A 26,794-nucleotide genomic window follows, 5' to 3' on the forward strand; every position below is an offset into this window, starting at 1 on the left:
GCAACTACTAATGAGTTATGATCACTGTATTCCAGGAAAGAATAGTCTGATTAGAGAGATAAACATGTAGATAAGGGGTCATCTCAATTGCTTCAATAAAAGTGAGGGACCATAAAATGAGTGGCAGGTTAAAACATACCATTTGTTTCATCTGCCTGAAGTATTTGTTTGGGGTCATAAATACATTCCTGTTTTCTTCCTTTAGCATAAAAGAAATTAAGTTAATTCCCCTTTTCTTCTTTTAGAATGCCATAATGCTACTTGAATTTTGTGGTGAAGAATTAAAATATAATTTTTCAATATTATTCATATTAAGGTAATATTTAGAACTTAGTATTTCTGGCAATGGCAATCATATGAGCCAAACATAAAAGACTCAAACTCAAACATGCTAAAAACATCATCATGACTGTTCATGGATGAGCAAACAAAGATAAGTCCTTGGGTTTCAAGTTGATATGTATATGTAGACACTAATCGTGTATGTCCACACAGGGGTTATATCTGATTTGCGACCTGTGAAGATATGACAGGAAGGAGGGACAGTAAGAGCAAAATTTAGTTAAACTGAAAACTGTGAAAGAGAAATTACCTAAAGGGACAAAAAGAAAAGAGACTGGGGTTGTCCTAACAAATGAGCATTTTTTGTACAGTGTTTTCCAAAATATATTCTATTTCCAACAAATGAGATGTTACCAAAAAAAGGAGTTGCATGGTCAAGTTATTTAAACACTGCGTTAAACAATATTGAACAGGTTTCTTCAGAACAAGATTAGAATAGATATCCGTTACAATACTTTAGAGGAGAGTGATGACTTGGACTACGGTGATAAAGAAAAAAAAAAAACAATGGTGGAAAAATATTAAAATCAACATATACTTCGATCCCGGGTTTCGGGACCAAAAAAACAAAACAAAACAAAGAACAAAAACAAAAACAACTAAACCAAACCAAACCAAAACAAACCAACCAACCTTCTTGAGGTTAAGGATTTCTGATGGAGTGTCTGTGGAATATCTGAAAAAGAGAAGTATGAAGGATCGTTCAAAGGATTTTTCTCCTGAACACATGGAAGGATGATCTGTCATTTACAGAGATAAGGAAGATGTCCCCTATCAGGGACAGAACAAAACAGTCCAGTTTAGAACATATTAAGTACAAATTATATATAAAGCACTGAAAGGAGGTGCTGAGTTGTCATGGATGACAAGAAACTTTGGGCATCACTGGCATGTACGCAGTATTTAAAGTATTTAAAGCCATTAGATGGATGAGCTCTCCTGCCTCCCATCCTCCCAGAAATGAGTATAGGCAGACAAGGGGAGCATAAGGCCTGAATCCTGAGGCACTCCTATGTTCATGTACTTGGGAGGAGGAACCTCTGAAGAAAACAGACACCGCAGAGAACTGCTTCCTAGCAGCCAGAAGAAGAACGTGGTTTAAGAAGAATGGAATGTTGAGTTGCTGAATTCTTGGGTTAACATTTTGTTCCACAAAATATAGGTGAGTCTTCTGCACTGCAAAAAGAAGGTTGATTGTTAAAGCAGTCATTGCAGCTTGCTGCGACAAGGCAGAATTTTCTAAGAATTGGGCAACACCATAAGGAGCCACACAAACACAATTTTCTCTTGTGGTCAAGGTGGGTGCAATAGAGCCAGTGAAGTTAGTAGAAGTGATGGCGTGCTTACAAATCCAGGAAGGAACCAGTCTATAATAAATATGGTGTTGAAAGGGACCAGAGAACAATGATTTGGCTTTTGGGACATGTGTATTTATGTAACATTTTCCTTTTGTGCACTGTGATACCTATTCTTATCCCACTGAGTTGTATTAACTTATTATTTTCTTCCATTCCCAGGAAGGCAAAAGTTATATGGGCTGTAAATAGGAAACCTCTGTTAACTTTTTCAGTTTGCCTACAAGTTCCTGTCACATATTTGTTAAATTACTAAATAAATAATAATGGGGGGAATGTGAGCATTTCTGAAAATAACTTCACTCTGCTAACTCATAGCCATGTCCTTTCCCTATTTTAATCTTATTCCTCCTTTTGGAGAGAAGTGGCCCTGGATGTGGTTAAATCTGAGTGGCTTTGAGCTGCTCATGTAGGAGTTTCCCCTCTGATTTGTTGTAACGTTCTCTGGTCTGTGGGCTGGCATATTGGCTTGATGACCTTATTTTCCAGATTTCGAATACCTCCCCCAAGAAATTAAAGTTTCTATTACTTTTTCAGAGTTGGTAGGGCTGTTGTTTTGAATCTTAAGAGTTTAAAAAATGATAGTGAAATGAGAGAAAACACAGATTCAAAATCTTACGGACAGTCGGCTTGCATTAATCACATCTATATAAAGACAAATGTGAATTTTTATAGCTTTAAAGAGATGCTTCCTTTTTTCCATCTCTTCAAACCCCTGCATCATAAAGAATATTATAAAAGTCTTCCTCTAAACCTGTTTTCATGTTTGCATATACCTCTTTGCCTCCCCTTCTCCCTACCATAGATTACAGCACTTCTGAATAATGTAAATAGTGCATACAAGTATGTAAATATGGAAAATTTTTTACCCTTCTTCTTGCTTTACTGGTTCTCTTAAATTTTGAATTAAGAAAATTGTTTTATACATTCTTGCATCTGAATCTTACTAAGTCCAGATTTAACCTACTCATAGGCTCACAACAAGCAAGCAGAATGCTTGAAATGAAGCAAGATCTCTAGAAAAAAAGAGCAATTTAATATCATTGAAGCAGTTCTTTGTGATACTTAGTCAACCACACTTGTTAAGATATCTGGAATTCCTCTTGTTTAATCCAAATAAGAGGTTGGCTCATGATGCTTCAAAACACATTAAGAGTTTTGAAGCATTTCAAAGCTTCTGAGATATTTATGGGGCAATGATTTCTTCCTAGTTTGACCCTAAGATGTAAGTATGAAATCAATATAAATATAAGATTAAGTTGTCTGTTCTGACCTTCCAGATAACCTAAATGCCTAGTTATCTACCTGGGGTGTGGTACAAAGAACAGTGTGTTGTGAGTTCTGGGGAAGATGGCAGAGTAGGAGGATTCTCAGCTCACCTTGTCCCATGGATACACCCAGATAACACCCATATCAGTGTAAACAATCCAGAAAACAATCAGCAGACTAGAAGAACAGGCTTTCCACAGCTGGTCATAGAAAACTGTAGGAAGGGAAGAGACATGGTCAGGAACCTAACTGACCCAAAGACTGCCGGCAGAAGGGAGGGACACGGCAAGCACAATGAATGAAGAGGAACAGACCCCATACCATACACAGCAGGCATGGGAGACCTGCGCTGGGAAGACAAATACCCATAACATTTGGCTTTAAAAACCCGAGGGGCTTAACTTCCTGAGTTCTTATAATCAGTAGGACTTGACACCTGGAAATTTAAAGTCTGTGGGCTCTGATCTGGGAGAGCCAGAGGATATTAGGAACCTGAGTCTCCACCCTTAAAGAAAGAGCATAACAAACAGCCCCACTGAGGTACAGCATAGAAGCAGTAGTTTGAAAAATGCCTGGGGTACCTGGAAAGGATGAATTATGTACTAATCTCAGAACATGTGCTGGAGGGGTGGGTTTCCTTAGGAGAATTCTCTAAGAACAAAAGGGATGGCAGGTGCCATTTCCCACCCCACGCCCTCCCCAGTCTAGATACATGGACACCTGTGGGAACCAGCACAGCACAAATACTCTCCATTTAGCTTGGTAAGAGTGTACTCCACTCCACACTCTCCTGAGGACCCACCCCCTCCGACTCACTAGCTCTAGAAAATGCCTGGTCTAACTCAATTCAAGCCCAAGGCAACCACAGACTGGCTCATTAACAACACAGGGACCAAACCCTGCCCACAATGGGCAAAGAGAAACATTGCAGATGTTTGGACTAAACGCAAATGTGTCTCAGCAACAACAACAAGGTGCATGCAACACACAAAGGAGATATCTCTGAAGCACCAGGTTCTGGTGAACATGGGATATTGCACTACAGGGCACTATAGGATCTCTTCTATATAAAGTTACCATGTTCAAAAGTAGGAGATATAGTTGACTTTCCTAACACATAGAAACAGACACAAAGAGTCAGACAAAATGAGGAGAGGAATAGGAGGATGGATTCAGAATATCTCATCCTAAAACAAGGGGATACACATTCTTCTCAAGGGCACATGGAACACTGTCCAAAACAAATCACATGTTGAGACACAAAACAAATCTCAACAAATTCAAAAAAGATTGAAATTATATCATGCATTTTTTCTGACCACATGTTATGACACTAGAAATCAAACACAAGAAATAATCTGGAAAGAACACAAATACCTGGAGGTTAAGTAACATGTCACTATACAATGAATGGGTCAACTGAGAAATCGAAAAGGAAATAAAAAAAATACCTAGAGACAAATGAAAATGAAAATGAAAATGAAAAAAAACAACAGTTCAAAATCTTTGGGATGTAGCAAAAGCTTTTCCAAGAGGGAAGTTTATAGCAATACAGGCCTACTTCAAGAAGTAAAAAAAATCTCAAAAAACAACTGAATCTTATAATTAAAGGAGCTAGAAAAATAAGAATCAAACCCCAAAACCAGTAGAATAAAGGAAATAATAAAGGTTAGAGCACAAACAAATGAAAGAGAAACTAAAAACAAAAACGTAATAGATTAATGAAAGCAGGAGTTGTTTCTTTGAAAAATTTGACAAAATTGATAAACCTTTATCTAGAGTAATCAAAAAAGACAGAGAGAGGAAAATAAAGAGAGAGGGCTGCAATAAACAAAATCAGAAATGAAAGAAGAGAAATAACTACCAACACCACAATAATACAAGGGGCTATAAGAGTATTACGAAAAATTACATGCCAACAAATTGGGCAATCTGGAAGAAATGGATAAATTCTTAGAAACATATAAACTACCAAAACTAAATCAGGAATAAATAGAAAATTTGAACAGACTGATTATGAAATTGAATGAAATTCAATTGAATGAATTGAATGAAATTGAATCAGTAATCAAAAAACTACCAACGGACAAAAGTCCCAGACCAGACGGCATCACATCATCATTCAGGTGAATTCTACCAAACTTTTAAAGTAGAATTCTTCTCAAACTATTCCAAAAAATAGATGAGAAAGGAAAGCTTCCAAACTCATTCCATTAGGCCAGCAGCATTACTCTGAAACCAAAACCAGGTAAAGACACTACAAAGAAAGAATTACAGGACAATATCTCTGATGAGCATATGTGCAAAAATCCTCAACAAAATATTAGCAAACCAAATCCAACAATACATTTTAAAAAATCATTAACCACAGTCAGGCAGGATTTATTCCTGGGATGCAAGGTGATTCAATATTTGCAAATCAATTACAATGATACAGCATATTAACAAGAGAAAGGATAAAAACGATATGATCATCAACAGATGCAGAAAAAGCATTTGACAAAGTATAACATCTAGTCATGATAAAAACCACCAACACAGTAGGTTTAGAAGGAACATACCTAAACAAGATAAAGGCCAAATATGAAAAACCCACAACTGACAACATCATACTCAATGGTGAAAAACAGAGTCTTTCTCCTAAGATCAGTAACAAGACAAGGATATCCACTCTCACCACCTTTATTCAACATCGCAGTGGAAGGCCTACCCACAAGCAGTCAAACAATAAGAAATAAAAGGCACCCAAATCTGTAAGGAAGATGTAAAACTTTCACTGTTTGCAGATGACATAATACTATATAAAGAAAACCCTAAAGACTCCACCAAAAAACTGATAGAACTGATAAATGATTTCAGTAAGTTTGCAGGATACAAAATCAGTATATAGAAATCTATTGCTTTTCTATACCCACTAATGAAGTATCAGAAAGAGAAATTAAGAAAACAATCCCATTTACAATTGCATCAATAATAATAAAACACTGAGGAATAAATTTAACCAAGGAGGTTAAAGACCTTTACTCTGAAAACTATGAAACAGTGATGAGGGGCGCCTGGGTGGCACAGTGGTTAAGCGTCTGCCTTCGGCTCAGGGCGTGATCCCGGCGTTATGGGATCGAGTCCCACATCAGGCTCCTCCGCTGGGAGCCTGCTTCTTCCTCTCCCACTCCCCCTGCTTGTGTTCCCTCTCTCGCTGGCTGTCTCTCTGTCACACAGATAAATAAATAAAACCTTAAAAAAAAAAAAAAAAAAGAAACAGTGATGAAAGAAACTGAAGAGGACATAAACAAATGGAAGAATATTCCATGCTCATGGACTGGGAGAACAAATATTGTTAAAATGTCCATCATACCCAAAGCAATCTACAGATTTTATGAAATCCCTATCAAAACACCAATAGAACTTTTTACAGAACTAGAATAATCCTGCAATTTGTATGGAACTACTAAAGACCCCAACAGCCAAAGCAATCTTGAAAAAGAAGAACAAAACTGGAGGTATCACAATCCAGATTTCAAGATATATCACCAAGCTCTAGTAATCAAAACAGTATGGTACTGGCACAAAAATAGACACATAGATCAACAGAACAGAAAAGAAAGCCCAGAAATAAACCTACAATTATATGGTCAATTAATCTATTACAAAGGAGGAAAGAATATGCAATGGGAAAATTATGGTCTTTTCAACAAATGGTGTTGGCAAAACTGGATGGCAACATGTAAAATAATGAAACTGGACCACTCCCTTATACTATATACAAAAATAAATTCAAAACGGATTAAAGACCTAAATGTGAGACATGAAACCATTAAAATCCTAGAAGACTGCACAGGCAACAATTACTATACATCAGCCATAGTAACATTTTACTAGATATGTCTCCTAAGGCAAGGGAAACAAAAGTAAAAATAAGCTATCGGGCTACATCAAAATAAAAAGATTCTGCACAGCAAAGGAAACAATCAACAAAACTAAAAACAACCTATTGAATAGGAGAAGTTATTTGCAAATGATATATCCAATAAGGGGTTAGTATCCAAAATATATAGAGAACTTATACAACTCAACAACCTTTCCAAATAATCCAATTAAAAATTGGCAGAAGACATGAACAGACATTTCTCCAAAGAAGACATACAGATGGCCAACAGACACATGAAAAGATGCTCAATATCACAGGTCATCTGGAAAATGCAAATCAAAACCACAATGCAGGGGCGCCTGGGTGGCTCAGTCGTTAAGCCTCTGCCTTCGGCTCAGGGCGTGATCCCAGAGTTCTGGGATTGAGCCCCACATCAGGCTCCTCCCCTGGGAGCCTGCTTCTGCCTCTGCCACTCCCCGTTTGTGTTCCCTCTCTCGCTGGCTGTCTCTCTCTGTCAAATAAATAAATAAGATCTTGAAAAAAAACCACACACAATGCAGTATCACCTCACACCTGTCAGAATGGCTAAAATTGAAAACAAAGAAGCAAAAAGTGTTGGCGAGGATGTGGAGATAAAGCAACTCTTGTGCACTGTTGGTGGGAATACAAACTTGTGTGGCCATTGCAGAAAACAGTATGGAAGTTCATCAAAAATTAAAAATAGAATTACCATATGATCCAGTACTACTGGGTATTTACCCAAAGTATATGAAAACACTAATGCAAGAAGATATATACAAGCCTATGTTTATTGCAGCATTATTTACAATAGTCAAAATATGGAAGCAACCTAAATGTCCATCGATAGATGAATGTTTAAATAAGATGTCACACACACACACACACACACACACACACACACACAGGAATATTACTAATTCATGAAAAAGAATGAAATTTGGCCATCTGCAACAACATGGATGGGTCTAGAGAATATAATGGTAAGTTAAATAAGTCAGGGAAAGACAAATACCAAAAGATCTCACTCATATGTGATATTTAAGAAACAAAACAAACAAAGAAGGAAGGAGACAAAGAGAAAATCAGACTCTTAACTATTGAGAACAAACTGGTGGTTACCAGAGGGCAAGTGGATAGAGTGGTGAGTGAAACAAGTTAAGGCAATTAAGAGTACACTTAACTGTGATGAGTAATGTATAGAACCGTTGAATCACTGCGTTGTACACCTGAAAGTAATACAACCATGTATGTTAATTATACTGGAATTAAAAAAAATAGATAAAATATATAGAAAAACATAGAACAGTGTCTTACAATTAGAAGTATTGATTCTTGCTTTGTGATGGTGGTTCACTACTTGCAGTTTTTTGAATTCTGTTTCCCTTACCCTAATGACAAAATAAAGACCTCACACAGGTGTTGTGAGGATTGAGTCAGAAAATCTAGGTAAAATGAAAACTTTGTATAGCTAGTATATAGAAGACAATAACACATTTTGTCATATGGATATTGAACGACTGCTAACTTTAATTTGTTTTCAAATTTTTCTTTACTATAATGAAAGATATTAGCTGATATAACTAAAATAGTGTCTTATGCAGGGTACTTTCGCATTCTTAAAATTGTCTCTGATGAACTATAACATGCTTAACTTTGTGCCTATAGTACAGTACAACCTAAATAAATTTGAACAGTAATTTACTGATTGAGCAATAATTTCTTGATCAACTACCTATACATTTACCCCTGGACACTGGAACAACAAAGCCCCAGTTACCCATTAATCTTGCAACTAAGAGTGGAGATTGGATAATAAATAATCAAATTAATAATTATAGTGATTCCAGAGAAGATTAGGTACTATATGGTAAATCACAGAGACTGATGAGCTAGACAAAAACTAGAAATAGTTAGATAACTATATTGGTTTAAGCCATCTTATAAGGCATCTTTGATACAGTGACATTTGAACTGAGACTTTAACAGTGATGTCAAGATTTGTGGCATTACTATCATTATTACAATTTTTTATTCGAGATGATTATTCATTGAGATAGAATAGAGTGAAAACTTTCTAGTGGCCATTTAAGCAACAAAAGTGTTGGAAAGTCATATTTTGGGATTAGCAATATTTTGCAACCAGAGAATGTTCTGGCAAGGTGGCCATTACTTTCCTTGCTCAGGTGATATGATTTATTTCAGATTTCTACAATTCTGTGCTAATGACCTTGGTTCTCCAGTTTCAGCTCTTTCCAACAGATTTCTTTTGTTGTTGTTTCTTTTGTTTCGTATTATATATTTTGTATAGTTTTTCTTTCAAAAACTCTTGCAGAACTTGGAAATTTACAAAAGGAATTATACTCTGGGGACATAGCAAAGTTATTTCTGTGACCAGCACTATGAGAGTCTCATAAGACATTACTGAGCACCTAATTTTTTTTTTCTTAACATCTATGCTTTTGAAAATAACCACTCCAGTGTTCTGGGTTGTAATATTTATAATTTTGAGAGTTTAAACTGACTGTTTAATGTGGTATATGCTGCATGAGAATCATAGATGAAACTTTTCTTTGGCATCAATACAACTTCAAATAGCAAACTATTAATGGTGAGCCATCTTTCACCTGCAGATCTTTTCTTGGCCAATGATAGGTATGTTCATGATAAAGTATTCTGTTTACTAGCCTTGGCAAGTGTGTATTAGCTTTCTAGGTACCACTTCATGCTTTATTTTTCTATGACACATAATTCAACAGTGTATTTTGGGGTCAAGGCGATTCATTTACATTTTTAAACTGAGTATTTGAAGCACTAATTTTAAAAGTTATTATTGGTAGAATAAGTTGATTTCCCAAATACATCTCCTAAATATATGAGGTCTCAGATTAACTATTAATTTTTAAAATAATCTTCCTTTTATATTCATATCCTCATTGCTCTCCTGCACAGTGACTCAGCTGAAACAATAAATAAACTGAATATGATTATACCATTCCCTCCATAATCTAATTTATTCATATATGGTCCAAGTATTTTTACACCTTTAATTTAAAATCTGTAAAACTGCTTCATAGTCATTCTCTTTCTCTCCTCCTCTCCTGTCCCTCTTTTCTCATACTTATCTTCTATTCCTTCCTTCCCCTTTGCTTTATGTCTGACATTCAAATTTTTCCTATCAATCTTCACTAATTAGTGACCTAACATTTATATAATTTAAAAAACAATTAAATGAAACATAAGTGAGCAGAAACATATTATTAGGGGCCCTATTCACCTGAATATCTTAATTTCCATCTTTATAATTTTGACTATAATAATACTCGTATTATATACACATACATTATGCATGTGCTAGAGTCAATATATTTTACTAATGTGTCTAAGAATATATATATTCTTCCAGGTTGTCCAATTTGTTGGTACATAATTTTTCATAATATTCTCTTATAATCCCTTGTATTTCTGTGATGTCATTAGTTATTTTTCTTATATGTGTATATATAAATATATAAATAAATATATATACATAAATAAATAAATAAATACACACACACACACACACACACACACACACACATATATATATATACCCAGACAGATAAAAAGAAAGGAAAGGAAAGGAAAGGAAAGGGAAGGGAAGGAAAGGAAGAAAAAGAAAGAAAGAAAGAAAGAAAGAAAGAAAGAAAGAAAGAAAGAAAGAAAGAAAGAAAGAAAGAAAGAAAAAGAAAGAAAGGGAAAGAAAGAAAAAAGAAAGAAGGAGGGAGGGAGGAAGGGAGAAAGGAAGGAAGGGAGAAAGAAAGGAAGAAAGAAAAGGAATTTTTAACATCTAATGACTGGAAGTGATAAAATAATTTCTTCCAGTAATAATTCCACATATTCTGAAAACAAATACACGAACGAAAGAGAAAAATTAATGATTAATGTAATGTGAGATTTTGATAAAAATTTCTAGTTTTCCTCACAAAGAAAAGTGAAAACTCTTGGGATAAGAGAAGAGCATCTTTCATGATAGTATTTTTATTTTCTGCTTTCTGTTAATCCTTTTCTGCATGTCACAAACATTCTTGTCCCACACTCTCTTACTGAGACTGTGTGTTTTTTAGGTCTTTTACTTTGCTTTTCATCTTTGTGCCTACAAATGCTCAGAGTTTACATTTAGTATAGTCTTAAATAACTGACTCTCCAGAAAATTTTCTTCCTATAACTCTATACCCTAAGATATTTGCAGCTACTACTTGAGTCAATTACCCTTCTTATCGCGGGCTCCCTCATCTCTATAATAAAGATAGCATACTTAATTAGGGATGAGGATTAGGGGTAATTCATATAAAGCCCCAGAATAAAGAAGGCATTCAATAAACAGTTACTCTCTCAATTATTAAAATAAGCAAAGGATGTGGAAAATGGAAGCTGAATTTTACATCAGTGACTTCGTGTCAAATTAACTTGCGTTATAAACGAAGAGGGTTTTTAGTATGCAGATTCTGAAATAAACATTTGTAGTTTCTTAGGCTGCAACAAAGGCAAACTATTTTAGGATGAAAAATGTCTTCTGTTAAAAGATGACTTTTAAAACATTAAATATTGACACTGATTCAGGAGCAGTGGATGGAAGCATCTCACTGGAGACATCAATGGTGCCTTCATTTCCTCCAGAGTCTAAGCTTTAAATATTTAAATGCAGTTCAGGAATTTAAAATTTGAAAAAGAAAAAAAAATGTTTAATAATGCGTACCATTTAGTTTACTCTATTTTTGTGTTACTGCTTATTGCAAATACCTCAAACAGTTATCATTTCTGGATCTTTTCTCTGGTGATTTATAAAAGTAATTTTCCTAGAGAGCTCTAGAGCTAACTTCATTCTACTATGGGGCATAGGATCTATGCAGCAATACATAGATCTATGTGTGTGTGTGTAGATTTACGTATTACTTATATAATATTAAATATAAATACATACATATTTTGGTTAGGGTGACTCTCAGCAAAATATCTGATTGAGGCAGTATTTTTAATTTTACATCTCTTTTACAGTTTGGGGACTCTCATTATCAGTTAACTGACAAGACAGGTTGAGGCAATGGAAACCATAAAAAGTTGATATAGCTAAATAATGATATATAAGTGGGAAACAGGAGACAAAAACAAATATATGAGTAAGCAAGGCCTAGATTAGGAAAGATTTTAGATTTTATGCCAAGAATATCAACTTTATTTCATTGCAAATGATGATAAATTGTAATATTTGAAGAGGGTTGACAATATAAATTTGTCTTTTTTTTTTTTTCATCACCATCCCAAAATGCATGGCTGCTTCTATTAACACCCAGGCAAATACTTTTGGGAAATAATTTTTAAAACTATCTCATGTGAAGTTGTTAATGGAATAGTTCCTTTTTTAAGAGATATTCATAATTTAACAGGAAGTTACTGGAGATACAATGTCTTTGCTCAAAGAAACAATCTCTATTTATGGATGGTAGTCACCATAAAAAAAATGTAGGATTATTATTTGAGACAAAACATCTTCTCTTCTTTCAGCCCTCAACTAAAATCCATCCCTGCTTCATTCTGTGTCTACCCTTCTGATGTATATGGAGGTAGGTTCTACTCTAGTGACCACTGGGAATCCTTCACTGATTACAGAAGATGCTATGTTCTCTGTGCATCAATCCCAAACTTCTTCCTAGGTCAAGCTACATTACAAGTGCTTGATTTATGGTGTGTCAGTGTGGGAGGTGGTCACTGCACTGCAGCAATCTCCATGAAGCATTCAGCCCGATCAAAGACGTAGTCTCTGCCAGTTCCCAAGTTCTTTCCAAGGGTGAAGAATAGGATCAACACATTTCTCATGCAATCTGCTGTGAGCCACGAATTCCTGTTTCTAAGCAAATCTGCACTTAACCCAGATATATTTTTATTTTGGGGTTTTATTACTTACGTTCTTTGGAGAAAAATAAATGGATTTATATTTTTATAAGACCAATATATCCCCCTGACATTAATTATAAATTAAAAACTTTAGAGATTTTACCTTTTAAAAGGCTTCAATTTTCATATACAATTAGGTTTTTTGGTTTGTTTTAGTAGTGTGTGAGGCCAGGAGATTCAGCAGATTATGTTCCATGGGAGGGACCAAGAGTCAAATTACTCTTCGAGGACATCAGGCATATGCTGATGAGAGGAACACCATATCACTAAGAATGCCAGTGGTGGCTCTTCTGTAAAACCAGAGCTGATGGTATGTATTGATTGAGCTTGAGTCAATCAAAGTCACAAGGATAATGGGACTCCAGAGTTGTGTGCCCAGGTGGTGGCATTTTACTATCAGAAGCCAGAGGGCCAAAATTACTGTACCAACCAGAATGATCAAAAGAACAGCCAAGATGTTTGACTAACAAAGAGTTGTAGACATGATTAGTACAGCTATAAGTTCCCACAGTTAAAATAGATGATGTGGTATACTGGAATATTACTCAGCCATTAAAAATAATAAAATCTTGCATTTGCAATGACATAGATGGAATTAGAGGGTATTATGCTAAATGAAATAAGTCAGTCAGAGAAAGACAAATATTGTATGATTTCACTCATATGTGGAATTTAAGAAACAAAACAGATGAACATAGAGGAAGGGAAGGAAAAATGATATAAGATAAAAACAGAGAGGGAGGAAAACCATAAGAGATTCTTAACTATAGGGAACAAACTGAGGGTTGCTGTAGGGGAGGTTGGTGGGGAAGGGGTAATTGGTGATGGGCATTAAGGAGGACAAATGATGTAATGAGTGCTGGATGTTGTATGCAACTGATAAACCACTAAATTTTACCTCTAAAACTAATAATATACTGTATGTTAACTAACTTCAATTTTAAAAAAATCTTAAAAAAAAGATTTTAGTTGGAAAAAATAGATAAGCAAGCAACCAACTTGGTTGTGTAAAATCTATAAACCATAGAATGCAAGAGTGGAATTATAGAAGAAGGAAAGAAATCATCCTAGTAAAAAGTCAAGATCTATTTCTCAATTCCTGGACCTAACTAAGCTCACTTTCAGATCTGAGTATCCATCATCACCAAGATAATAAATTAAAAAACAATATTATATCATGTGGATGAGGAGGGTAGTGCTGTTATTACTGACTTGAAGGATGCAGAGATGGTGGTCTCTACTGTACGTCTGTTTAACTTGGCTTTCTGGTCCCTGAAGAAATGGTGGGATACTGCCTCATAAAGTAAAGAATATTTTTAGCTCAATAAGGTACAGTTGATCCTTGTTATTCATAGATTCATTCCATATTTGCAAATTTACCTTTTCATTAAAATGTATTTGTAACCCCCAAGTTAATACTTGTGGCATTTTTGTGGTCATTTATGAACATGCACAGAGTGGTGAAAAATTTAAGTCACCCAACACATATGTTACTAGTTGAGCTTAAACAAAATGATATTCTGCTTTCTTGTTTTAGCTCTCATACTAGAAATAAGTATCCTTTTTGTGGTTTATTTAGTGATACATTAAAAAAATTTTTTTGGTGATTTTGTTGTTTAGAATAGTCTCTAAGCATAGGGCTCAAGTAGTGTCTAGTGTTCTTAAGTGCAAGAATGCTATGATATGCCTAATGGAGAAGACACATGTATTAGATGAACTTCATTCAAGTGTAGTTCTGTTGGCTATGAGTTCAAAGTTAATGTATCAACAATATATGTTAAATAAATTATCTTGAAAAAGAAATACACATAAAATAATATATGTATTTATTGGTTGGTAAAAAACATCATGGCCAGAAGCTCACAGAAACTTAACCCTACATTTCCCCTAGAAGTGATGGTTCAGCAAATTCAGTGTTCATGGTGACTTTACAGAAATTAACTGCTGTGGATATCAGGGAATGTCTATAATAGCTTTGGTCTCAGATGCTGTGCCAAGAAATTACATTTTTGCCGAAGCGGACTAAGATGGCCTTAAATACATGATATATGGCCACAGATTTGGCAATTATATTATTATTTACATTCTAACAAAAAAAGGGGGGAATCATAAATGGTGCATTCAATTGGAAGAGACAGCAATATTCACTTACAGTTCTGTTCCAGGGCCATGTCATCCCCCCATCTTCTCTGAATATGGTACAAAGAGATAGTGATCACTGGGAAGTCTCACATACCATAACACTGATCATATCAATAAAGCAAACATGTCAGGCTGACTAAGCAAGTCAAGCACACAAGGGCAAGTATCCTGAAACTCTTGTTAAGAAAAAATAGAATACGAAAAAATTGCGGAAGTATAGACTGCAGTGCAACACTTGGAACATACTATTCGAAGACCTTGCTGTGTGGGATGTGACAGAGTTAGGAAAGGATAAAGTATGGATTCAATAGCAAGCCCCACTGGGAGAATTATACGTAAGTCCTTTAGGGTGAGGGGGCAAGGCCATTCCATCTGCAGTGGAGAGTTATATGCTTAACTCATGGGGCACCAAAAGACCCTGTATTCAGAACTTCAATTTTTAGGAGGATTTTATTTGGCCTATCACGTTTTGCATTTGTAAGGAAGAGCCCAACAGCAGTCTATAGATCCAGGGTTAAGGACAAACAAGATAAAAAACTATGAGTAGGAGGCAGAAGTAGCCATGAGTAGCCCAGAAGACCATGGCACCTACCATGATTTTACCTTCCTCATATGACCATCAGAAAAAGGAAGAAAAAAACCTTACATTGGTTTGTTGTTGAGTCAGCTTGGGTACAAGCCCAAAAGCGATGGTAGCTGCATTGCTGTCACATTCAGGGGAGGCCCAAAAAGATAACTAACACGAAAAAGCTTCCTAGTGGGCAGAGCTATAAGTGGTACACCTGGTAATTTGCCTTATGTTGAAAGAGAAATGGGTTGAGATAACAATATGTTTAGATTCTTGGAAAGTGTCTAATGGCAGGAGGCTGGAAAGAAAAATGACTATAGTATCAGAAACAAGGAATTTAGGGTTCAGGCATGTAAGCAAACATGTAAGACTGAATGTGGAGTATGAAGATATGTATTTACATGTTAATGTCTACCAAAATGTATCAATCAGACAGACATTTAACATCTAAGTAGCATTAATATTAGCTTATCTTCATTGGCTATCTCAGATCAGGCATGACACATGAATAAAGTGGTCACAATGACATACATGAAGTGTATGTGTGAACTCAATAGCACTGACTCCCATTTACTGAGATGAATATGACTAATGTCTCTGAATATTCAATCTGCCAGCTATTGAGACCAAAGGTGAGACCCTAATGCAACATTTCTCAAGGCTCATCTGGTCACTATTGGCAAGTACTCTATATTAAGCCCCCTGGGTTCCAAAAGGGCCATCAGTTTGTTCTCACAGGTATGGATACTTCTTCTGGATATGGTTTTTCCTTTCCAGCCCACAGAGTCTCAGTCAACATCAACACCCAGGAACTTATTAAAGGACTGCTTCACAGACATAGAATCCCACATAATATAACATCTAATCAAGTGGCCCACTACACAGAGAATGAGGTGTGAGAATAGACCATGGTCACAGGATCCACTGCCCAACTAGAGGCACATGTGAAGAATTCACTTGGAAGAAATATTCTAAATGATGGGTGTCTTCAGAATCCAGTGTGTATAGCAACCCAGAGGTGTCTACAATATCCAGGATCTCAAGAAGAACCAAGTGGCAGAAGTAGTCCTGGGTTGTAGGAACCAAGTGGCAAAAGAGGTGCTGGACACACTTACAAACAATCTTAACAATCAACTAGGAAACTTGGTGTTATTTGTTTCTGCAATTCAGAGCTCCCCAAAGGGGTTACTACAAGATTACCATTGACTACAAGCTACAACTATTGCCAGTGTTCTTCAGATATTTTTTGATCCAGAAACCTGAAGGTAACAAGAAAAGTTGTCATCTAAGCAAGGGTAATTGAACCTGATTAGCAGGAGAAAATATGACTGCTTTTATAGAACAGAAACAAAACATGTGTGAAATCTCACTGTCCACTTGGGTGTCTCTTGATATTGCTTGCATTATTATAACTGTGATAGACACATGTCGAACCTATGACCTGAGAAGGGTATTACTACCAATTACTAATTTGAAAATATATATTCACCCTTAATTTTATTGTAGCATTATTTACAATAGACAAGATATGTAAGCAACGCAAATGTCCATTGATAGATGAATGGATAAAGAAGATGCTGTGTACATATACAATGGAATTATTCAGCCACAAAAAGGGATGAGATTTTGCCATTTGTTACAACACAGATGGACCTAGAGAGTATCATGTTAGTTGTCAGACTGAGAAAGACAAATACCATATGATTTCACTTATATGTGGAATCTAAAAAACAAAAGAAATGAGTAAACAAATAAAAAGCAGAATCAGATCTCTAAACACAGAGAACAAACTAATGGTTGTCATAGGGGAGGGAAGAGGGGAAGGAGCAGGATGGGTGAAGTGGGAGATAAAGGCTTCCAATTACAGAATGAATAAATCATGGAAATAAAAGGTACAACATAGGGAATACAGTCAATGGTACTGTAATAGCATTGTAAGGTGTCAGGTGGTAGCTACACTTGTGGTGAGCACAGTGTAACTATCATAATTTATAGAGATGTAGAATCACTATATAACATTGTGTGTCAACTATATTGAAAATGAATAAATAAAATTGCAAAATAAATGAATATATTTGATAAAATTAATATGATTCTAATACTCATTAAAAACCCCTTGGGAGTAATATACTATCATCTTTAAAATAAAACAAATTATTGCAAAAATTTACAAAAAAGAAAAATAAAGGTTTCTGTCATCCCACTGAATAAAGACCCATTGAGATGAGAGCTGTAGATAAAGGAAAGTTAAAAGGAATAGTGCAATGGAATATTACTCAGCCATCAGAAAGAACGATTACACAACATTTGCAGCAACATGGACGGGACTGGAGGAGATTATGCTAAGTGAAATAAGTCAAGCAGAGAAAGACAATTATCATATGGTTTCATTCATAAGAAATAGCAGGAAGATCGGTAGGAGAAGGAAGGGAAGAATGGGGGGGTAAACAGAAGGGGGAATGAACCATGAGAGACTGTGGACTCTGGGAAACAAACTGAGGGCTTCAGAGGGGAGGGGGGTGGGGGATTGGGATAGGCCAGTGATGGGTATTAAGGAGGGCATGTATTGCATGGGGCACCGGGTGAATCATGGAACATTGCATCAAGAACTGGGGATGTACTGTATGGTGACTAATATACAAAATAAATATTATTAAAAAAAAGGAATAGTGAAGGATGGAGAGAATGGGTAACATTTGCAGATTCGCAACCCACAGATAGTAACAGAGATCAAAGTTTATCTTACTAAACTTTCTTCTCTGTATTTCCTCTCAGAAAGAGAGGTTCAAGGGAACCATGAAGGAGCTGCTTGGCAATGCCTGGGAGAAATGCATTTGTGTAGGACAAATGGTGGACTGTGGCAGCAGTAAACATGTGCTGCTTAATCTCCATCAGTAGGAATGGTTCCAGGGAGCACAGCTGACTAAGGGCCCTGCCCCCACCCTCGTGAAACCAAGATTGCGCTTTCACCAGGCTGCAGTCAGCTAATGACTGAGCATGGCAGGCTGCCACTACTGGCCCTGTCTGCAGGACATGTTCGTACAATGAGCACTTTTGGCTCTGGGATCACCCCCAACTAATCTGGTCAAAATTCTCTTAGAATTGCCCAGTAGTCTGAGATTCTTCTTGCTCAATTCTTTCCTATACTGCCATCAGATCTCTGTCATAATATGAAGCTTCTCCTGAGTAATCCCTCTATTTTATTATTTTTTTAAGATTTTTTTTAAAGTAATCTCTACACCCAACGTGGGGCTTGAATTTACAACCCCAAGATCAAGAGCTGCATGCTCTATCAACTGAGCCAGCCAGGTGCCCCTACTTTATTCTTAACAGATTATCACCCCACGAATTTTTTGCCCCTCCTTTATTCTTAACAGAATGTCACCCAATGAATCATTGTTAAAAAAGATTTGTTTGTTTATTTATGAGAGAGGGAGAGAGCATGAACAAGCAGGAGGAGCAAAGGGACAGGGAGAGAGAATCTCAACCAGACTCTGAGCTGAGCATGGAGCCTGACGTGGAGCTCAATGTGGGGCTCGATCTTATGACCCTGAGATCATGAACTGATCTAAAACCAAGAATTGGATGCTTAACCAACTGCACCACCCAGGCACCCCAAATTTTTTGCATTTTTAACACTATCGTTGTGTCTACTTCTCTTCTCATAAGAGCTGAGTTAATACAATGACCAACTGCTGAATTGTTTACTATGTGTCAAATGAAGCTTATAAAGCATGCCTCATCTCACATTCTAATATAGCAGTGTAAATACCTTCATTGCTTGACTTTCTCCCTAGAAATTTTTGGTTGCTAGACAACACTTTTTTTTTTCTTTTAAAAGTGGTTATCTCAAAGTTGTAGACAATTGTAGTAAATATGTTTTGTAAAGTACCAGAACATTCTGGAAGGTATTGTTGAAGACTTCGAAAACTTATATAATATGTAAATCAGTTATATAACATATGTAAGGAGCTATATAACAGTGTAATTGATCAGAATATGGCTGATGCAACAAAAGACCAATAAATGTGAGATGTACTCAAAATTCTCAGAATCCTTCCATTTGGCATATAAGCTAACCTTGCTAAATAACACCAAACATTTCCTCTCTGGTTCAAAAGGTGCTGAGTTAGCTGCAGACTGCCAAACACCAATCATATGACTTCCTCAATCCCTTGTGTTGATATCCACAAGCAGTGGTCATTTGATGCACTTGCTAGGACTGAGCAGTAGTGAAGGCTGGGGTCAGGGCTGGGATTGGGAGAGAGGCCAAGGGGAGAGACAAAGACAGAGATGGCGACCAGTCCATTCCCTGGACCAAATACTGTATACCATCCATTCCTTTTTCCATGGTTGAGAGTCACTGCTTAACATATTGAAGGAAAATGAATAGAAGGTGATCCAGGGAAGTGGTGTTTATTGTCTGCTTCTCTAGGTGCTACTTTTTGACATTCTAACCTGGGTCTTTCTGTTGACCTCAGGGTGTTGGTAACCAGAATAATGCAAGTGAATACATAAATTGTAGTGTATCCTACAACAGGATACCAAATCCACAAATAAAATTAAATATAATGAAATGCACCAAACTACATAAATCTCACAAGCAATATTAAACAAAAAACAAGCCACATAAGAAAATATAATTTGATATTCATTTATATACAATTTAAAATAGGTAAAAATGAAACCATTTTTGGATTATTTGGAAAAACTTTCAAAAACCAAGACAAAGATCATCACAAAAGTCAAGATGGTGGTTAACTCTATAGACAGTGAGTGGGATGTAATCAAATACAGTTAACTAGGTGTTCATTTCATAAATATTCTGTGACTATACATATATACATATTATACACTGTCTGCATGATTATTTCTCAATAAAAATTACATTGGATAATAACACAAAATTGTATGGACACTATGTTCTCTGTCATGTTAAGAATGCTTGAAATATAATACTGAAGGAATACATATGATTAATAAAAAATAGGTCTTAAGGGGCACCTGGTAGCTCAGTCTGTTAAGCATCTGCCTTTGGCTCGGGTCATGATCCTGGGGTCCTAGGACAGAGCCCCATGTTGGACTCCCTGCTCAGTAGGGAAGCTGCTTCTCCTCCTGCCCCTCCCCCTGTTCATATTCTCTCTCTCTCTCAAATAAATAAATAAAATAAAATAAAATAGATTTTAAGAAGCAACTTACTCTGGAGTTAGAAATATGAAAACAATCTCAATCACTTTTTATTGGGAAAATATCTAAAACTATACACAAATAGAAACACACACACACACAGAATGATACATTTGAAAAACAAACTTAAGGGGATAAAAGCAAGCATAGTTTTAACAACAACCAAAAGTTCAGAATAGGAATGCCACAAAATGTTAATAGTGTAGCTGGGATTTTGTTCCTCTTTTTTATAAAATAAAATATTACACACTTTTTTTGGTTATTGCTTTGTTATCTAATAATACTCATGTTTTATTTACTCCTTAGAAAGCTGACTCTATGCACATGCATTCTCACAGCTACCACAAGCTGAACTTATGTAACATTCAGTGGTATCAGCCATGGTCTCAGAACGGTTCATGTGATTATTTCCTGGGGCAGGTAGCTGAAACTTGGACCCTTGGGGAATTGGATCATTTGATGTGACAATTGTGCAATTTTGAAGTAATCCCCTCTGAGAACAGTACAGGGAAAATTTTCACTGTGGATAAAATGAGTTGATGGGCTCCCTGGAGGTGAGAGGAGATAGGAAGGAAAGATTAAGGTTTTTAAAAGGTGTAATAAAATCAAACTCTACCCATTGCCTTGTTTTGCTAGAAACTTTCTATTGACCATCAAACCAGACTTCTGAACCAGGTAGAGGAATTAAAATCTACTCTAATTCTTCTCAACACATTCATGTTCCTTGACTAAAATGACAATTTAAAATGCTGGTTTTAAAAAAAGTAGCAGCAATAAAAGCATATTTATTGAGCCATGGGACAAAGAAGGAAAGAAAATAAATGACATGAACTACTGATCCTTCATTTCTTCTTATGTCTGCACTTGAAGACAGCTGACTCAGACATTCTCCATTGGGAAGGATATAGGGGACAGCAGCGAGGGAATTAGAGATCTATGTGTGACCAAGACTGTGACCTGGCTTCTGCTTGCTTTTTTCTTTACATTTCTTAGAAAATTTATAGAGTTCATCTTATCACTGGGGAAGATGTATAACATATTAGCCACAAACCCAATTAGTGCTCCCCCACTTATTATACTTCTACCCTCCTCTTGAAATTTTTCATTTGTAAGAGCACAGAGCCTCAGTAACTCATCTCTTCAAGATGAATTCAGAAATAATTACTTATTTTATGTTTGCTTATTTTTCTCTAAGACCCACTAAAAAATGTAAACAGCAATAATAAGAAATGAGATTCTCTTTAAAAAAAAGAATCTGTTATGCATAGATGTGTGACAATCATATCTATAGAAGATAACACAGCATAATCTTCTCATTACCTCTGTCAGGGGTTTCATCCCACGCATGGCTGACTGATCCACGGATGTATATCAGACCTAGGGTTAAACATCATACCCAAGCCTCGTAATTAGATTGTTTCTTCTCAGAATTTTAAATGCAGAGGTCTGCATCTGAGTCACTCTAAGGCTAGCTTTTATTTATTTATTTTAAAGATTTTATTTATTTGAGAGAAAGAGAATGCGTGTGCGCACATGAGCAGGGGAGGGGCAGAGAGACAGGGAGAGAGAATCTTAAGCAGACTCTGGACTGAGAGTGGAGTCCAACACAGGGCTTGATCTCATGACCCTGAGACCACGACCTGAGCTGAAACCAAGAGTCGAATGCTTAACTGACTGTGCCACCCAGGTGCCCCTCTAAAGCTAGCTTTCAGAGGAGTTCCATTACCTGATGCTGATATTCCAAAAACGCTTAGATGCCTGGGGTGCCTGCCTGGCTCAGTTGGTAGATCATGCGACTCTTGATCTCAGGGTTGTGAGTTCAGGCCCCACACTGGGTATGGAGATCGCTGAAAAATAAAATCTTAAAAAAATGCTTAGATGCTTATCTTTCTCCAGGCTTGATTATTCAGAGTTCTGAGAACGTCTTGGTGAGTGAGGCTGTTGGGAAGTCTCCAAGCAAAGTCACCTAATAAAGAGGTTTCTAATCTCTTAGAACTAGGTCAAGGTTAGAGTGGCCTCAGAATGAACTCCATGGTGCACTGAAAGGAGCTACTGCTGGAAATTATCAGTCAATGGTGCTCTATCAATGAAAACCTAATTTTATCAATAGATAACATTGAAAATATGACTATGTCCTTCCCTAGTATATTTTAATTTTCAACTTTAACCTCATGAAGATATTTTTAGGTTTTCTGTTGTTGTTGTTATTGTGTCTTCTTTTTGCCTTCCATGAATCCTCAAAAATATTTTAATAATCCATACTTTAGCACATAGTAAAGTTCAGATTTCATCATTTTAATACGCTATATTTTTCACTATATATTGTTCTTTCTTTCATGTTGTTCATCTGTTTTATTTTTACCATTTCTGGGATAACATTTTTATAAACTTATTTTTAAAGGATAATTTATTGGGGCACCTGTGTGGCTCAGTTGGTTGGGTGTCTGTCTTTGCCTCGGGTTGTGATCTCTAGGTCGTGGGATCAAGCCCCACATCGGGCTCCCCACTCAGCGGGGAGTCTGCTTCTCCCTCTCCCTCTGCCCCTCCCCCATTCTCTCTCTCAAATAAATAAAATCTTTTTTTTAAAAAAGGATAATTTGTTGAGATTATTCTCAAAAATACTACAAGAATGCTTTGTTTTCTGAATACTTGTGTATCCAAAAATGTATTTTCCCTCTTTGGAATGATGTTATAGCTAGGTAATCTATTTTTAAATCAATGACCATTTCTTATAACAGTCCAATATTCACTGATTTTTGTTATTTTCAATATTGCACATGAAAAGACAGATGATTTTCTAATTCTCTTTCCTGAGTATATTATATTGTGTCTATCTAGAAGCTTTGGTTTTTATTTTTATTGATCCCTAATTCAACTATTTTTCTAGGGTATAACAATATCTAACATATATAATATTTTGTATGCACAGAGTGTTATAAAGGCTTTATATAAAGATCAATTCATTTAATTCTTTAAAAATGCTCCATCAGCAAGACATAGAAATTCATTTTTTATAGATAAAAAAATTGAGACACTGAGATACTAAGTAATTTTCCAAAGCTCATAAGTTAGTGAACGGTGGAAAAAGAAAGGTAAACCTGTTATTTATCAGACTGTAAAGTCTGTATTGCTTGACCACAGCAATCCTCACTCACTGACCTGTGTTTCTCGATCCCCCTTCATAAATGGTTTGTATTCATTTTTTGCCTATTTAAGTCCAATGTGGGACAACCCCATCCCCAGGTGAGTCTGCCTGATGAGATCTACAGGTAGCTGTGGATTGGTAAGCAGTAGTAGAAGAGGATGAGCTTCCTTGCTTCTTAAATTTTATAGAATTCAGTTCAGGAAGCTCTGACCTCTGGTTTGAGGTTTAGAGGGGACAACGTGTCTATATTCAGAAATAAGGAAGGGGGAGGACTTCTCAGTACAAACTACCCCTTCCTCCAATTCTGTCGGCATTAGTAGAAACAGTACAGGATGACATAAACAATTTAGCAGTGCCAACCCAGCTCAATTCAATGGCATAATCAAAGTCATCTAAGTAATTCCCCCAGTAGAGGGATTAGTGGTTTACCCACCTGGTAAACCCATTCAGAATTTTTATCTATATTCATGGGGCATCTGGGTGGCTCACTGGATTAAGCATTGGACTCTTGGTTTCAGCTCAGGTCATTTTCTCAGGGTCCTAAGACCAAGCCCTGAGATGGGCTCTGTGCTCAGCATGGAGTCTGCTTGTCCCTCTCCTTCTGCTCTTCCCCCTGCTCTTTCTCTTATTCTCTCTCTCTAGAATAAATAAATAAAATCTTTAAAAAAATAATGTTTATCTCTGTTCAATTTTGTTTTCCCCTCTCCGGCCTCTCTACCCTTTATACACACATTCGTACCCCAGACCAACATTTATCAGCTGAAGAGTCAGCACTGTAGCACTATCATGGGTTTTTTTTTCCAGTTTCCACCAGTGGCTTATCATAGTGTGTCTGCCTCCAGCAGGGTAAGGGAAGAGGGAGAATTTAGGTTTACGCTTTCTTTCCAGAATCCCCATCATTCATCTGTCTTCACATACAGTTTTGGGTCTAACAGCTTTGAATTCTCTAAATTTGCATAATGATTTATAACTTACCTTATTTTGCAGGAACATTTTATTTTTAAAGTATGTTGGCTATGAAGACTAAGCCCCAAGCATTGTATAATACTTTTAAGAAGTAATATAGTTTTCCCATTAAAACAAAGTTATTCATTTGGTAAAAATTAACTGCAAATAGGGGCTATATAAATCCAAGGCAGCAGAAAAGGTGCAATCTCAAAATATTCTCTAGTTCTAGGTGCATAATATTTCCACTTGATTGTGGAATGTGGTGTTTTTGTTTTGTTTTGTTCTGTTTTTACTTTCCTGTACTGTTTTCTTCCCTAGGGTAATTTTTTAGCACAACAAGAAAAGAAAAATGTCCTTCCTCTCCAAGCCCAAGGCTTGCTGTGCTTGATTTTCTGTCAGTCCCAGGAGCTTTAGTTCTTGAACCTCATTGGTGTGAGTCAGGTTTTCAGTTGCTTTCAGGTAATCCTACTATGTGCTCTATCTGGTACTTAGCAGTATTTTAGAGAAGAAACTGTCCTTCCTTCAAGGAGAGTGAGAGGCCTCACTTTCCATTCCTTATTGGAGGATGCTTTTAAAATTTCTTTCTTCTTGCTTTGAATTTGTATTTTGGGAAGCAGGAGTCATTTGAGTATTTGGGCTTAACACAAAGCTCTCAAGGGTCTTCAACAGCAAGTGAACAGTCACTGTAGCTTGGCGGTTCTCCACACTGTTTGCCTCTATTCTTGTTCGTGTAAAAGTGTTCCAGAACAAACACATCTGACCAGCACTGGAGACTAATTTTAATACAGAAGATAATAGATAAATTAATTTTTTCTCTACATTTAGTACTTCCAATTATATTTTGACCCCAAATTTTTCATCTAAGCAAGAAAAAAAATTCACTCAATTTACTGTTTCCCGCTTTGAGGTTTTCTGTTTCTGGTGTTTACTCTCTGTCTGGTGTTTACTTACGACTGTATCTAAATATGAGGGAGGCATTCTATTTGAGTCAACATAGATTTAATGAATGTTTATTTGATTCTGGAAAAACAAAGTAAAAACTGAGTGTTAATCTTGCCATTGGGGGGAAAAACTATCATTCAAAAAGGAGAGATAGATTAGTTTAAACTTGCAAATGGTATTATTAATTCATACATAAATCTGTATGTGATATAGAATATATGATGTTTTATATATAAAACATATAACATACAACATATAATACACAACATAATATACAAATATTATGATATGATGGTATATGTTGCATTTGTTACATACTTCATATATAAATATAGTAATGCTTGAAATTTGAAATAGTGCACAGGGCTTTTAAAGAACGGAAATACAGAGGGTAAGTGCTGGCCAACTATATACAGGAGAGCAGAGTAGCAAAAAAAAAAAAATCACAGTTTTGATAAAATTTCTGAGGATGAATAGAGTTGTAGACATGGGACAAGAATAAGGAGAACATTCCAAGAGAAAGAACAGTAAACTCAAGTCACTGGCATGTGAAACAGCATCACAGTTGTAGACTTGCGGTGTGACAGGGCTTACAGTCTAATTAAGTCACCAAACAATCTGATGTGCTTGTTACACATTCCATGTGGGATTCTTCCCTTGATAGGAACCTGGACAAAACCGATGATTACTTAGGTCAGATCATTTCAGCTTTAGACCAGGTATTTTTTAGTGAAAATTTTATGAAAAAAAATTTTTTGATAATGAATAAACTTTATTGAATGAAAACTACATTTAATTACCTTAAATTTACCTTAAGTACAAAGATCCATGCATCTCTTTTTAAATACTAAAAATTGGGACTTTTGTTATAAAGTCTTAATTTCCTCTCATGTAACGACAGGTGAAGTGAGTAAATCACCTAACCCCAAGGACAGAATATAGTTTCTTAACACAATAATAGAGACGTCAACTAAAACTGGTTAGTATGACTTTTGTCTGTTTTACTGCAATTTTCTATTCTAAGATTTTACACTTTCATGTCTTCTTTTCAGAGTTCATATTCTTAATTTTTCTCA

This window comes from Ursus arctos, unplaced genomic scaffold, assembly GCF_023065955.2.
Source record: "Ursus arctos isolate Adak ecotype North America unplaced genomic scaffold, UrsArc2.0 scaffold_21, whole genome shotgun sequence".
Taxonomy (NCBI): domain Eukaryota; kingdom Metazoa; phylum Chordata; class Mammalia; order Carnivora; family Ursidae; genus Ursus; species Ursus arctos.